This window comes from Leucopleurus acutus (assembly GCF_964270905.1).
Source record: "Leucopleurus acutus genome assembly, chromosome: 1".
Classification (NCBI taxonomy): Eukaryota; Metazoa; Chordata; class Mammalia; order Artiodactyla; family Delphinidae; genus Leucopleurus; species Leucopleurus acutus.
The window spans coordinates 194751476-194763366 of NC_139142.1; the positions used below are offsets into that span (position 1 = coordinate 194751476).

An 11891-nucleotide genomic window follows, 5' to 3' on the forward strand; every position below is an offset into this window, starting at 1 on the left:
AGATTGAAAAAGACCTAATTTTTATACTTTTTCTTTTTGTAATGGAGGGCTTTACTTGAAAGGTTGACAACATGAAGAAAGATCCAAAATCCAACAAACCATTTAGTTAAAATGTTACTTTTTTTGGGAAACAGAGTACATATAGTACCACAAAGTATAAAAAATGCAGAAAACAGTTTATATGAACTTTTTGACTGTTGACAATGTCATTGTTAAGAATAAAACTAACTTAGTTTTGAGGTATTTTAGAATATAGATTGGGCATTTTTAAAAAGTGAAAAAAACTACAGACATACATGAATTCAGTATTGACTCAATCTATTCTGTTCATAGTATGATAACAACTGACGTTTAAACTGGCTACATTTTATTCATAACATATCCAAGGTAAAGATGATGCCACAGAAAGTTTTTAAAGTTCTAAAATAAAACAGCATGCTTACAATGGCTCAAAGCTGCATATGGTAAAAGTACTTCTGGAAAATGTAGTTATCTAACATGGGCCTAGCTATATTTTTATAACTCTAAACTTACTTCTATATGAAAAATAAGCAATCTACTCTTAAGATTTCACTGATTCCACTAATTCAATTTTAAGGATACTAACAGAACTTTATAATAAAACACTTCCAACGTGACAACATACATAAGAAAGATATAAGAAAAGGTTTTAATTCAAACCAAAACCTGCTATAAGTTTTAAAAAATATTCACTTAAAAATTAGTTGAAAAAAATACACTTAAACACTAGAGTACCGTTCTGAAGAAAAGCTTTTTATGACTTCAGTGACACATTATTTTTAAGCAGCAGCAGTCTTAAACACCTTTATATCCTTCAAAATACTGTTGACAATTTGTTTTTTAATAACTGCATTAGGTGCCACAAAAGGGACTCTTGTTCTTTGAGAGTCAGCTTCCTTGTTATTGTAGGAGATACTGCCAAGCAGGAGCATTAGAGTCGTGTAGGCAGTACTGAAATACTGCGCTACTGCAATACTGCTGGCGTCTGGAAGGGCCTCCTGATGCGTGGGGTGACAGTTACACATCTGAAGAGTCACTCCAATCAGTCTTGGTTACTAAGCTGCTTTTCAGTGTGCTGGATTCATCCTGAGGTCCTTCTCCCTTTGGCCCTTTCAGGTTAGTTGCACCCCAGGCACTTGGCACTTAAGTAGAATTTGACTCATTCTTCACAGGTGGAGGTTCCTTCTGTTCTCTTCCAATTCTTCTCCCCAAAGATTTCTCTTCCTCTAAGGATGATATGTCCCAGTCATCATCGTCCACATCTGCACACTTTAGATCTTTTTGTTCTTTTTTGATGAACGCCTCTGCAACATTAAGCCCACCAACTGGCTTATTCACATTTCTGTGATTTGAAACTGTCTTTTCAACTTTTCCAGTTAATGTTTTAATGGAGGTTCCTGTGGGCTTGGGAGAAATATCAGAGTCCTTAAGTTCACCTCCCTCAGTCCAGTCAGTGTCACTTTTGACAGTGCTCCTTCCAAAGCTACTCTTGTTGCTTTTAGATGACAGCACAGGAAGTAAGTCTGGTGAGGCATAGGCCTGGATGAGGTCCTCATCGTCCAGCTCTTCCTCTGAACTGAAGGGAGGGGTCGCAGTAGTTGAAGACTTTATGGGAAAATGATCTTCTGTGATATTTTTCTTAACTTTTGGAACAGATGTCCTATCAGTAAAAACAGGTCTTTGTCTAACCAACTGTCTGCTTTTGGGAGGAAGATGTATTGCTTTGGGTATTTCTCCAGGTGAAAGGGTGTCCACTTGAGAAGCACTGTACCTGTCTGTGGACAGTAGTGTTCTCTCGTCAATTTTACGGGTGACTTGACGTTCAAGGAATTCACGAATTTGCTGAATGTTAGGTACTTGTCATTCCCGCTCATGTCTTGCTGATACTATGGTTCTTAGCACTCTATTCAAGTGGTCACTTGGAAAACCACATATATCTGCATTAATCCCCAAGGTTTCCAGTAACTCCACCAAACTCTCCTCCAAGACTGTTCTTATTTCCTTAGCGAGGGAAGGGTTATTCTTCAGTTTTCCTTAAATGTATCTTGTTATTTAATTTCTGTTCATTTTCCTTTCCTTTTTCTTCTTCTGAAAGTTCTTCTATTCGTTCCAGTATGTGCAATGAGAATGCCTGTTCATGTGCCATTGTTAGACTTGACTTAGCATCCAAAGTCTGTGGTGCTGTGGTATTCATAGGTACAGTTGGGGTAGTTGGCTTAGATTCAAAAGTTTGCCAGGTTAAAGGATTCCCTCTGGCTTCACTGACACTGTTTAATGGTTTACTGGTAAACTCTTTAATCTTTTGTCTCTGAGTGATGATCAGCTCTTTCTGCTCCTGGAGCCTCTGCCCTAGCTCTTCTATCCTTTTCTTGTAGAATACATTACTTGCATTTAGATCATCTATCATTAGGCTTCGAAGTTTCTCTATATGTAACAGGAGCTGGCTTTTCTCTTTCTTGTGTTCTTGATGAAGAGCCTGAACTCAAGCTGTCCACTTGCTTTCCTGACTATCAAGAAGTTGCATCACATTTTGGAAATCCTGGGGTTGCTGAGGACGTTCTTCTTTAAACTCATTTGCATCTTTTAACGTGCCTATGCCTGACTTGATCTGCATGTTGGACTTCTGGACTTCTGACAATTGCTATTCTAATGCTGAATTCTTAGAAGTCAGTTCTTTAAACTCCATCATAAACATTTCCTTGACTTTTTCCATTTCATCCACTAGTTTCTCCTTTTCTTCTTTCCATCTATCAAATAACTTCAGAAATTCTTCCTCTTTTGTTTTCTACATTTCATATTCCTTAGAGAATCTGACTGCATGGCCATGCTGTGCAGCCTCTAGCTGACACTTGGTGAGCTCCTTCAACATGGCGGTCTCATTCTGGAGCTTGTCAGTCTGTATGTACCCTTGTCTTATACTCTGCAAGATGGGAATCTTCAGGGTGGCAGCACTGAATATGACTTTGTAGAAAAGCTTGGTTCATAAAGACCTTGTCACGAAAACGGCACTGGTAATACCTGGCTTTGGCCTCAGTCATCAGCTGCTGGGTGGAAATCAACTTTTTCCTGCATTTACACTCTTCCTTGAGTAACTTGATCTCACTGGCCTGCTTGGTGAGGAGTTTCTTGCTCTGCTCGCACTAGGCCAGGCCCAGGCGCAGCCACTCCTCCAGGTTGTGCAGCTGCGAGGTGAGAACTCCTGTCAGTGTAAGTCGAGTATAAGTCTCTTATACTTTTTATAAGAGACTCACTTAAGAACATATATAGATTGAAAGTTAAATGATGGATAATAACATGTAAACTATAAGAAAATTAATGTAATGTAAAGGAAAATTAAAATTAAAACCACACTGAGACGTGACTATCCATTAGAATGGCTAAAATTAGAAAGATGGACAAAACTATGTGTTGTCAAGAATATGGAGCAACCAAACTCTCATATACTAGTTGTGGGAATGCAGACTTCTACATGCTCATTCAAAAACTGCTTGACAGATATTATAACTAAACATATTCAAGAAAAACTAGTGCATATGCTCTAAGTAAATAAATAAAAATTGCCTGTACTAAATGGTTCAGAGCAGCAATGAGGTATCACCTCCACCAGTCAGAATGGCTATCATCAAAAAGTCTACAAATAATAAATGCAGGGGAAGGTGTGGAGAAAAGGGAAGCCTCCTACACTGCTGGTGGGAATGTAAATTGGTTCAGCCACTATGGAAAACAGTATGGTGGTTCCTTAAAAAACTAAAAATAGAGCTACCATGTGATCCAGCAATATCACTCCTTGGTATATATCCAGAAACTATGAAAACTCTAGTTTCGAAAGATACATGGACCCGTGTTCATAGCAGCATTGTTTACAATAATGAAGACATGGAAGCAACCCAAGTGCACTCCAACAGACAATGGTCTTAAGAAGATTGTGTGTGTATATACACACAATGGAACATTACTCATCCATAAATAAGAATGAAATATTGCCATTTGCAGCAACATGGATGGACCTAGAGAATATTATGCTGAGTGAAATAAGTCATACAGAGAAAAACAAATACTGTTTGACATCACTTATATATGGAATCTAAAATATAATACAAATGAACTTATATACAAAACAGAAACAGACTCACAGATATAGAAAACAAACTTATGATTACCAAAGGGGAAAGGAATGAGGGGGGAGGGACAAATTAGAAGTATGGGATTAACAGATACAAACTACTATGCATAAAATAGATAAGCAATAAGGATTTACTGTATAGCACAGGGAATTATACCCAATATCTTATACTAACATATAATGGAATATAATCTGCAAAAAATGAAAAACAAAACTGAATCATTATGCTGTACACCTGAAACTAAAGCATTATTGTAAATCAACCATACTTCAATAAAAAAAAATTTATTTCTAAGTTCACCATACAATCTTTATTTCTTCCAATATTTCCTACATTTTGCTGTAATTAACTTTTCTGAAACATAAATATCTGATTATGTGTCTTCTCTACTCAGAAATCTCTACAATCTCTTCATGGCTTAGAAGGAAAATTATGATGCTTGGCACATTGTAGATACCAATTACCAGTCCACATGCACATGCCTTTCCTTCACCCCCAGTCTTCTCTTCCATGTTCACACCAGTTCTCAGTGTCACAGTCACATGGAATTCATTGTTTCATGAGCATAGCCATACTTTTTAACTTGCATTTATTTAAACCATCTGACCACATGGAATTGCCTATCCCGACCTGAAACTCAGCTCAGAAAATTCAGTGTTATGCCTTCCATGAACATGTCTTTAAACACTTTTGAAATTAAGTAGCATCTCCCGTGATCACACAGCCTTTGCTGTATATGTAGTAATCTAGCACTCACCTTGTGTGGAGTGATCTAGTATTCACCTTGCTCTGCTTTTTCTTTTTCTTTTTTTTTTTTTGGAGGGGGGGGGCGGTTAGTTAATGACTTCTCTCTCATCTATTATGAAAGAGTATTGTCTTTTTTTTTAACATCTTTATTGGAGTATAATTGCTTTACAATGGTGTGTTAGTTTCTTCTTTACAACAAAGTGAATCAGCTGTACATATACATATATCCCCATATCTCTTGACTCTTGCGTCTCCTTCCATCTCACCCTCTCTATCCCACCCCTGTAGGTGGTCACAAAGCACTGAGCTGATCTCCCTGTTCTATGTGGCTGCTTCCCACTAGCTATCTATTTTACATTTGGTAGTGTATATATGTCCGTGCCACTCTCTCACTTTGTCCCAGCTTACCCTTCCCCTCCCCATGTCCTCAGTCCATTCTCTAGTAGGTCTGCGTCTTTATTCCTGTCCTGCCTCTAGGTTCTTTGTGACCATTTTGTTTTCTCTGGTTTTGTTTTTTAGATTCCATATATATGTGTTAGCAGACGGTATTTGTTTTTCTCTTTCTGACTTCACTCGTATGACAGACTGGGTCCATCCACCTCACTACAAATAAATCAATTTCATTTCTTTTTGTGACTCAGTAATATTCCATCGTATATATGTGCCAAATCTTCTTTATCCTTTCATCTGTCGATGGACACTTAGGTTGCTTCCATGTACTGGCTATTGTAAATAGAGTTGCAATGAAAGTTGTGGTACATGACTCTTTGAATTATGGTTTTCTCAGGGTATATGCCCAGTAGTGGGATTGCTGGGTCATATGGTAGTTCTATTTTTAGTTTTTTAAGGCACCTCCATACTGTTCTCCATAGGGGCTGTATCCATTTACATTCCCACCAACAGTGCAAAAGGGTTCCCTTTTCTCCACACCCTCTCCAGCATTTACTGTTTGTATATTTTTTGATGATGGCCATTCTGACCGGTGTGAGGTGATACCTCATTGTAGTTTTGATTTGCATTTCTCTAATGATTAGTGATGTTGAGCATACTTTCATGTGTTTCTTGACAATCTGTGTATCTTCTTTGGCGAAATGTCTATTTAGGTCTTCTGCCCACTTTTGGATTAGGTGGTTTGTTTTTTTTTGATGTTTATCTGCACGAGCTGCTTGTCAATTTTGGAGATGAACCCTTTGTCAGTTGCTTCATTTGCAAATATTCTCTCCCATTCTGAGGGTTGTCTTTTCATCTTGTTTATGGTTTTCTTTGCTGTGCAAAAGCTTTTAAGTTTCATTAGGTTCCATTTGTTTATTTTTGTTTTTATTTCCATTTCTCTAGGAGGGTAGGTCAAAAAAGATCTTGCTGTGATTTTTGTCATAGAGTGTTCTGCCTATGTTTTCCTCTAAGAGTTTGATAGTGTCTGGCCTTAACATTTAGGTCTTTAATCCATTTTGAGTTTATTTTTGTGTATGGTATTAGGGAGTGTTCTAATTTCATTCTTTTACATGTAGCTGTCCAGTTTTCCCAGCACCACTTATTGAACAGGCTGTCATTTCTACATTGTGTATTCTTGCCTCCTTTATCAAAAATAAGGTGACCATATGTGCGTGGGTTTATCTCTGGACTTTGTAGCCTGCTCCATTGATCTATCTTTCTGTTTTTGTGCCAGTACCATACTGTCTTGATTACTGTAGCTTTGTAGTATAGTCTGAAGTCAGGAGCCTCATTCTTCCAGCTACATTTTTCTTTCTCAAGGTTGCTTTGGCTATTCAGAGTCTTTTGTGTTTCCATACAAATTGTGAAATTTTTTGTTCTAGTTCTGTGAAAAATGCCATTGGTAGTTTGATAGGGATTGCACTGAATCTGTAGATTGCATTGGGTAGTATAGTCATTTTCACAGTGTTGATTCTTCCAATCCAAGAACATGGTATGTCTCTCCATCTGTTTGTAACATCTTTAATTTCTTTCATCAGTGTCTTATAGTTTTCTGCATACAGGTCTTTTGTCTCCTTAGGCAGCTTTAATCCTAGGTGTTTTATTCTTTTTGTTGCAATGGTAAATGGGAGTGTTTCCTTAATTTCACTTTCAGATTTTTCATCATTAGTATATAGAAATGCCAGAGATTTCTGTGCATTAATTTTGTATCCTGCTACTTTACCAAATTCATTGATTAGCTCTAGTAGTTGCCTGGTAGCATCTTGAGGATTCTATATGTATACTATCATGTCATCTGCAAATAGTGAGAGTTTTACTTCTCCTTTTCCAATTTGGATTCCTTTTATTTCTTTTTCTAATTTGATTGCTGGGGCTAAAACTTCCAAAACAATGTTGAATAATAGTGGTGAGAGTGGGCAACCTTGTCTTGTTCCTGATCTTAGTTGAAATGGTTTCAGTTTTTCACCATTGAGGACAATGTTGGCTGTGGGTTTGTCATATGTGGGCTTTATTATGTTGAGGTAAGTTCCCTCTATGCCTACTTTCTGGAGGGTTTTTAATCATAAATAGGTTTTGAATTTTGTCGAGTGCTTTTTCTGCATCTATTGAGATGATCATATGATTTTTATCCTTCAGTTTGTAAATATGGTGTATCGCATTGATTGATTTGCATATTTTGAAGAATCCTTGCATTCCTGGGATAAACCCCACTTGATCATGGTGTATGATCCTTTTAATATGCTGCTGGATTCTGTTTGCTAGTATTTTGTTGAGGAGTTTTGCATCTATGTTCATCAGTGATATTGGCCTGTAGTATTCTTTCTCTGTGACATCTTTGTCTGGTTTTGGTATCAGGGTGCTGGTGGCCTCATAGATTGAGTTTGGGAGTACTCCTCACTCTGCTATATTTTGGAAGAGGTTGAGAAGGATGGGTGTTAGCACTTCTCTAAATGTTTGATAGAATTCACCTGTGAAGCTGTCTGGTCCTGGGCTTTCGTTTGTTGGAAGATTTTTAATCACAATTTCAATTTCAGGGCTTGTGACTGGTCTGTTTATATTTTCTATTTCTTTCTGGTTCAGTCTCGGAAGGTTGTGCTTTTCTAAGAATTTGTCCATTTCTTCCATGTTGTCCATTTTATTGGTATACAGTTGCTTGTAGTAATCTCTCAGGATCCTTTGTATTTCTACAGTGTCAGTTGTTGCTTCTTTTTCATTTCTAATTCTATTGATTTGAGTCTTCTTTTTTTCTTGATTAGTCTGGCTAATGGTTTATCAATTTTGTTTGTCTTCTCAAAGAACCAGCTTTTAGTTTTATTGATCTTTGCTATCATTTCCTTCATTTCTTTCTCATTTATTTCTGATTTTATCTTTGTGATCTCTTTCTTTCTGCTAACTTTGGGGGTTTTTTGTTCTTCTTTCTCTAATTGCTTTAGGTGTAAGTTTAGGTTGTTTATTTGAGATGTTTCTTGTTTCTTGAGGTAGGATTGTATAGCTATAAACTTCCCTCTTAGAACTGCTTTTGTGACATCCCATAGGTTGTAGGTCATTATGTTTTGTCACTTGTTTCTAGGTATTTTTTGATTTGCTTTGATTTCTTTAGTGATCTCTTGGTTATTAAGTAGTGTATTGTTTAGCCTCCATGTGTTTGTATTTTTTACAGATCTTTTCCTGTAATTGATATCTAGTCTCATGGCGTTGTGGTCGGAAAAGATACTTGATAAGATTTCAATTTTCTTAAATTTACCGACGCTTGATTTGTGACCCAAGATATGATCTATCCTGGAGAATGTTCCATGAGCACTTGAGAAGAAAGTGTATTCTGTTGTTTTTGGAGGGAATATCCTATAGATATCAATTAAGTCCATCTTGTTTAATGTATCATTCAAAGCTTGTGTTTCCTTATTTATTTTCATTTTGGATGATCTGTCCATTGGTGAAAGTGGGGTGTTAAAGTCCCCTACTATGATTGTGTTACTGTCGATTTCCCCTTTTATGGCTGTTAGTATTTGCCTTATGTATTGCGGTGCTCCCATGTTGGGTGCATAGATATTTACAATTGTTATATCTTCTTCTTGGATCGATCCCTTGATCATTATGTAGTGTCCTTCTTTGTCTCTTGTAATAGTCTTTATTTTAAAGTCTATTTTGTCTGATATGAGAATTGCAATCAAGCTTTCCTTTGATTTCCATTTTCATGGAATATCTTTTTGATCCCCTCACTTTCAGTCTGTATGTGTCCCTAAGTCTGAAGTGGGCCTCTTGTAGACAGCATATATACAGGTCTTGTTTTTCTATCCATTCAGCCAGTCTATGTCTTTTGGTTGGAGCATGTAATCCATTTACATTTAAGGTAGTTATTGATATGTATGTTCCTATTACCATTTTCTTAAGGTTTGGGTTTTTTATTGTAGGTCTTTTCCTTGTCTTGTGTTTCCTGCCTAGAGAAGTTCCTTTAGCATTTGTTGTAAAGCTGGTTTGGTGGTGCTGAATTCTCTTAGCTTTTGCTTGTCTGTAAAACTTTTAATTTCTCTGTTAAATCTGAATGAGATCCTTGCTGGGTAGAGTAATCTTGGTTGTAGGTTCTTCCCTTTCATCACTTTAAAAATGTCCTGCCACTCCCTTCTGGCTTGCAGAGTTTCTGCTGAAAGATCAGCTGTCAACCTTATGGGGATTCCCTTGTATGTTATTTGTTGTTTTTCCCTTGCTGCTTTTAATATTTTTTCTTTGTATTTAATTTTTGATAGTTTGATTAATATGTGTCTTGGCCTGTTTCTCCTTGAATTTTTCCCGTATGGAACTCTCTGTGTTTCCTGGACTTGGTTAACTATTTCCTTTCCCATATTAGGGAAGTTTTCAACTCTAATCTCTTCAAATATTTTCTCAGTCCCTTTCTTTTTCTCTTTTTCTTCTGAGACCTCTATAGTTCGAATGTTGGTGCGTTTAATGTTGTCCCAGAGATCTCTGAGACTGTTCTCAATTCTTTTCATTCTTTTTTCTTTGTTCTGCTCTGTGGTAGTTATTTCCAGTTTTTTGTTTGCCAGGTCAGTTATCTGTTCTTCTGCCTCAGTTATTCTGCTACTGATTCCTTCTAGAGAATTTTTAATTTCATTTATTGTGTTGTTCATCGTCATTTGTTTGCTCTTTAGTTCTTCTAGTTCTCTGTTAAACGTTTCTTGTTTTTTCTCCATTCTATTTCCAAGATTTTGGATATCTTTACTATCGTTGTTCTGAATTCTTTTTCATGTAGACTGCCTATTTCCTCTTCATTTGTTAGGTATGATGGGTTTTTACCTTCTCCTTCATCTGCTATGTCTTTCTGTGTTTTCTCATTTTGCTTAACTTACTGTGTTTGGGGTCTCCTTTTCGCAGGCTACAGGTTCATAGTTCCCGTTGTTTTTGGTGTCTTCCCCCAGTGGGTAAGGTTGGTTCAGTGGGTTGTGTAGGCTTCCTGGTGGAGGGGACTAGTGCCTGTGTTCTGGTGGATGAGGATGGATCTTGTCTTTCTGGTGGGCAGGTCCACATCTGGTGGTGTGTTTTGGGGTGTCTGTGGACTTATTATGATTTTAGGCAGCCTCTCTGCTAATGGATGGGGTTGTGTTCCTGTCTTGCTAGTTGTTTGGCATAGGGTGTCCAGCACTGTAGCTTGCTGGTCGTTGAGTGGAGCTGGGTCTTGGCGTTGAGATGGAGATCTCTGGGAGATTTTTGCCGTTTGATATTATGTGATGCTGGGAGGTGTCTTTTGGAGCAATATCCTGAACTCGGCTCTCCCACGTCAGAGGCACATGCGTGATGCCCAACCAGAGCACCACGACCCTGTCATCTCCATGTCTCAGAATGAAAGGGAGAAAGAAAGAAAGAAGGAAGGAAGGAAGGAAGGAAGGAAAGAGAGACAGGGAGGGAAGGAGGGAGGAAGGAAGGAAGGGAGAGAAGAAAAGAAAGGAAAGTTATTAAAATAAAAAATAATTATTAAAAATTTTTTAAAAATTTAAGTAATCAAAAAAAAGAAAGAAAGAAAGAAGAGAGCTACCAAACCAAAAAACAAGTCCACCAATGATAACAATCACTAAAATCTATACTGAAACAAAAACAAACCTGACAGACAGAACCCTAGGGCCAATGGTAAAAGCAAAGCTATATAGACAAAATCACACACAGTAGCATACACATACACACTCACAAAAAGAGCAAAAGGGAAATATATATATAAATATCGTTGCTCCCAAAGTCCACTGCCTCAAGTTGGGATGATTCATTGTCTATTCAGCTATTCCACGGATGCAGGTACATCAAGTTGATTGTGGAGGTTTAATCCGCTGCTCCTAAGGCCGCTAGGAGAGATTTCCCTTTCTTTTCTTTGTTTGCACAGCTCCTGGGGTTCAGCTTTGGATTTGGCCCCGCCTCTAAGTGTAGGTCACCTGAGGGCATCTGTTCCCCATCCAGACATGACGGGGTTAAAGAAGCAACTCATTCAGGGGGTCTGGCTCACTCAGGCTGGGTGGAAGTAGGGGTACAGATGCGGGGTGAGCCTGCGGCAGCAGAGGCCAGCATAACGTTGCACCAGCCTGAGGCGCGCCGTGCGTTCTCCCGGGGAAGTTGTCCCTGGATCACGGGACCCTGGCAGTGGCAGGCTGCACAGGCTCCCCGGAAGAGGGGTGTGGAGAGTGACCTGTGCTCGCACACAGGCTTCTTGGTGGCGGCAGCAGCAGCCTTAGCGTCTCATGCCTATCTCTGGGGTCTGCGCTGATAGCCGCGGCTCGCGCCCGTCTCTGGAGCTCCTTTAAGCAGCGCTCTTAATCCCCTCTCCTGGCGCACCAGGAAACAAAGAGGGAAGAAAAAGTCTCTTGCCTCTTCGGCAGGTCCAGACTCTTTCCCGGACTCCCTCCCGGCTAGCCGTGGTGCACTAACCCCCTTCAGGCTGTGCTCACACCGCCAACCCCAGTCCTCTCCCGGCGCTCCGAAGCCGGAGCCTCAGCTCCCAGCCCCGCCCGCCCCGGCAGGTGAGCAGACAAGCCTCTCGGGCTCGTGAGTGCCGGTCGGCACCGATCCTCTGTGCGGGAATCTCTCCAC

The 11891-nt window shown here is 39.0% G+C and overlaps 1 pseudogene across 1 annotated transcript; it reads right to left on the minus strand.

Annotated features, from left to right (window-relative positions):
• Positions 1-1038: 1038 nt before the first annotated feature.
• LOC309960915 (cilium assembly protein DZIP1-like) lies at positions 1039-3209 on the minus strand (annotated as a pseudogene). The gene has a single exon. The product of its transcript is annotated as a cilium assembly protein DZIP1-like (transcript).
• Between the last annotated feature and the right edge of the window lie 8682 nt (positions 3210-11891).